The following is a 4974-nucleotide window of genomic DNA, read 5'->3' on the forward strand; positions in this document are numbered from 1 at the left end:
AATTAATCAAAGAGAGATAGGGATGCACACATTGTACTCATCAAAGAAAAAGTATACCAGGATGATGTCGCAATTCCGAATATCTATGCCTCAAGCATAAGTCAACCCACATTTGTAAAAGAAACATTGCTAAATCTTAAACTATACATCAAACCCCACATAATAATGGGAGACTTCACCCCATTCTCACCAATTGACAGATCATCTAGGCAAAAACTAAACAGAAATAATGGAACTAACAGTCATTATGAATCAAATGAACCTAACAAACTTTTACAAAATATTTTACCTAAACACACACAAAAAATGTGTCTTTTTCTCAGCACCTCATGGATCCTTCTCTAAAATTGACCATGTAGTTGGTCACAAACCTCAACAGACACAAGAAAAATGAAATAAGACCTTGTATCTTATCAGACTACCATGGATTAACGCTGGACGTCACCAAAAACAAAACATGAGTCATGGAAATAGTCATGGAACTTAAACAACTCTCTCCTCAATAAGCAGAGGAAGGAAGAAATAAAGAAATTAAAGACTTTATGGATTTCAGTGAAAATGAAGGATAACATACCCAAATTTATGGGACACAATGAAAGCAGTGCTATGAGGAAACCATAAAGAGATTAGAAAGTTTCATACCAGCAATTTAAATGTAAACCTGAAAGCTCTAGAGAGAGAAAAAAAAAAGCAATTGCACTAAAGAGAAATAGAAGGCAGGGAGTAACCAAACTCAGTGCTGAAATCAGTTATAAATAAACCAATACAAAGAATCAATGAAAATAAGAGCTTGTCTTTGAAAAAATCAACAGGATAGACAAACCTTTAACCAAAAGACAGAGGGACACTATTCAAATACATTCAAATGTAAATGGAGACATAACAAACACTGAGGAAATTCAAAGAATTGTGTGCTCTTACTTCAAAAGCAGAGGGGTCCCATGCCAGTGCCCATATCTGGAGTTAAAGCAGCACATAAGAAATGATATAATTAAAGATCTCCCTAATTTATGGCTTTCCATCATTCCCTTCTACCAAAATTTTCCCTTATGAGGATAATGTGATTCATGTGGTGGGATCTTTAATGTTGTCCTTGTTAATGTTCTCTCCTAGGGTTTCTCTGGACAGCAAATAGCCCTTGTTAGACTGGACAGTATTGGGCCTTCACAGATGTTGTCAATATGATATTTTGAAAATACCTAATCTATGAAAATCTAAGTTTGGATAAAATCAGTCAGTAAAATTCCAATGTCATTTTTCCCAGAAGAAAAGCAATCTTAGCATTAACAGAAAGTGCAAAATATCTTGGATAAAAAAATGGCACGCCATAAGAAGTCATTTTGTTACTGCCATGGTAAGTAGTACAGCCTACTAATGGCATAAAAGAGATTTTAGATAAATGCATCAGAGTTGACTTCCAGTTTTAAATACATTAGTTAAATCTCCTATGTTTTTAACTACATAACAAAAATGCACCTTGGCTAAAATATTACCTCTTCATCAAATGATGTGAAAATTGGATATTCTTATATAAAGAAAGAAACGTGATTCTGCCTGGCATGGTGGAGTATTCCTTTATCTCCAGCCCTCTGGAGATAGGAGTACAGGGTGTGTTAGGCACAGAAGGAGGCAGATTCCTCTAAGTTCAATACTATCCTGGTCTACATAGTTAGTTCTAGGACGTTTAGTGCTAAGGAGAGATACCATATTTCAAGAACCTAAAAGGAAATCAAAATTTAAAAATGAAGGCATAATTAGTTTGATGAAATATCACCCTGGAAAAGGCCAATGCCATATGCATCAGAGCCCTAAGTGTAACAAGTGTGAAACTGTCAGAGCACAGAGTAGTACATAGACTTCAAGGTACAGGGATAGGCAAGGATGTAGAAGAACCCCAGCCATGCAAGAAATCCTGACAGTTCACAAACTGTTACTCAGGGTAAGTAAAGGGATCCTTCCCAGCTAAGAAAAGAGTTGATATGGCCTCAAGAACAGAGGCAAATATGTTCTATAGATATCTTAGAAGGTTAGTATCTAGATTATTTACAATTAGAAAAATATCTGCATCATAAGAAGAAAGGCAACTCACTTTGTTGAACGCAAATAATTGCCCCAGACTCAGGAAGAATCAGAATTGTACAGTGAAAATTCAGGAAATGTCATCAAAAGTCAGTCAGAAAAGGAATGACAGACACCTCTGAGGGAATGCACAGGAAGCTATGAAATGTTGGTGGTGATGTGAAGTATTCCAGCCTGTTTGGATGTCAATTTTGAGGGTTCTCCAAAAGCCAAAACCTGGCCTACCAAAAGGTTATTGTATACCATTCCAAAGAACTCAACATATTGGATAGATTCTTGTGCATCAGTGCATCCATTTCTGTAATAAATTGCAAAAGAAAAACAAGCTTGATGTTCAAAAGCCTCATCATGGGTAAGGAAAACATGTTGGACATAGATAAAGATGTATTTTCAGCTATTAAGAAAATGAAATTATGTTATTTACACAAATCTGCATTCAGCCTGGGCCAGGTGAAATGTCTCAGCTTACACAACCGCATATTGTTCTTGGAGAGTCCCCAGTCTGAGTTACTAGCACTCTCATGGTGCCTTTCAACCTTCCTCAATTCCAGAACCAGAGTTCTGACACCCTTATCTTCTCTTGTTGGAACTACACACACATGTTGCCAAAGAATATATACAGAGGAGACACACACTTTAAAATAAATTATTTCCAGAAATGGATACAACTTGAGACAAATACATTTATCCAATTCAATCCATTTCAGAAACAAGGTCATCCTGATAATGTTTTTCTCGTGTTTGAGTGCTAGGTTGTATATACATGAAAGCCTGTATTTCATCTCACAAAATAGCAGGAAGAGTTCTGTGACAGAATAATGAGTAAGAGCTGGGGTGAGAGGAACTGGTAACAGCTCAAGTGTCTTAAGGTTACAGTATAAATTTTAGGGAACAAACCATGTTCAGTCACTAGTACAATGAAAATAAGCACAAGGAGAATAAATTTATTACTACTACAGCTATTGATGAATTGTTTTAATATTAAATATTATCAGAGTTTTATATCATATGATATATTTATATAACATATCACTTGAGCAACCTAGATTTTTAAGAAAGTCATGTGAATAAAAAGAAATCCTCTATATACCATGAATTAAAGGATTGACTTAAATTTCTTCATTCAAATATTTACAAGTATGATAGAAAATTTGTCTGTCAATTTTTATAAATAAACATTTACGTAACACAGATGTACCCATGTCNCTACTACACATTCATATAATACTCATATATACATATGTATGTATCAGTATGTATATTTATCATTGTCCACAGTGAAAGATCTGGGGAGCTCTTACATTGCATAGCCATAGTATCTGGAGAAAAGGCAGTTTCCCAGGAGAGGTGTACTTGGCAGCAGTCTCTCGCTCCTGCTCTTTTGTGATGGGCTGTGAGACAACTGGTCCCAGAATATCAATTTTTCTCCATGGAATGGGTTGGTGGCTGAGGTTCTTGCAACAGATATTGAATTTGAGGTTCAAGAGGTGATGGCACCTTGTTCTTGGCAGCAGAAAGAAGCTACCTCTGGAGGGAAGTCTGAGATGATTCTCTATAGGATGTAGGCCTCAAGGTGCCTGACTGAGACACAGTGCTAATGTGGATGATGTTTGTTACATTAGATCATGTGGCACCGCAAGAAATTGGCAAAGTTGGCTTGGTAGAAGCCATCAAAATTTGCTGATAGAAGGTGGTTGGGATGGCTTGAGTGTGGTAAGCTGAGCTGAGTGAAAAGAAGACCTCTCAGAGTAAGCTGTAGTGGGCCTGTGTGAAGCCAGATTGAGGGGCTTTCTAGAAACAGGTCTGGCTTGAGGATGGTCCTGGATTGGGAAAGGCAGAGGTACTGTGGGCAGCTCATACTGAGACTGAGATGGACACTCCTTGAGAGCACTGCTCTCTGCTCTCTGAACCTTGCCTGGAGTTTTGTCAGGGCTCTGGCACTCATGTGGCATATCCTGTAGTACTGTTGTGTCTGGGCCTGGCCCGGGATATTTGATGCTGCTAAAAGTTCCCAGAGCCGGGGAAGAAGTGGTGGCAGGTTTCTTCTCACTCTTCTTCCCCAGAGGGTGGAAGACCTGCACAGACTCTAGGTGTTTGATGTGTTGACAGAAGCATAGGCACAGGCAGAGACAGAGAGCAGAGTCAGAATAGCAGAGAGACAGAAGCTCAGAGCAGGAGAGGGGCAGAGAGGCAGAAAGGTAGAGACAGAAAGGGAGAGAGGCACAGAGGGAGAGGCAGGAGCAGATCCCTGTGAGTTCAAGGATATCTCAGTCTACAGTGTTAGATCTAGGACAACCAGGGATATGTAGTGATACCGTCTTTCAAGACACTAAAGGGTACACACACACACACACACAAACACACACATACACACACACAATTAAGCTAACAAATTAATGAATCTTTTAGTTTACCTATGCCATATGTCTCCTTAGGGACCTAGGTGTGACAAACTTGAAACTATCAGAACAGATCAACACACACAGTTCAAGGTACAGGGAGGGATAGGCAAGGATATAGAGCCACCCAAGGCATCCTGGCACAAGTTGACAAATGGTTTCTCAGGTAAGAAAAGTGATCCTTCCCAGCAAAGGAAGCAGTTACTTGAGGGTATTGCTTAGAGAACAAGAGGCAGTCTTTGGTATTATTACTGCAGATGGATTAATATGTAGATTATTTGCAGTCAAACAAAATATCTAAGTCATGTGAAACAAGACAACCCAGTTTGTAAGTGATAAATATGGCAGTCCTCAAAGTTTTAATACAGAGCACGAATGCATAAAAAGAACATGTGGATCCAGGAGTTGGAGCAACGTGTAGTGAAACTTCAGGAGATGCCACCAAGGTCAATCAGAGAAGGAATGACAAACACCTCTGTGGGAGAACACAATAAGG

This window comes from Mus caroli, unplaced genomic scaffold (assembly GCF_900094665.2).
Source record: "Mus caroli unplaced genomic scaffold, CAROLI_EIJ_v1.1 scaffold_8214_1, whole genome shotgun sequence".
NCBI lineage: Eukaryota > Metazoa > Chordata > Mammalia > Rodentia > Muridae > Mus > Mus caroli.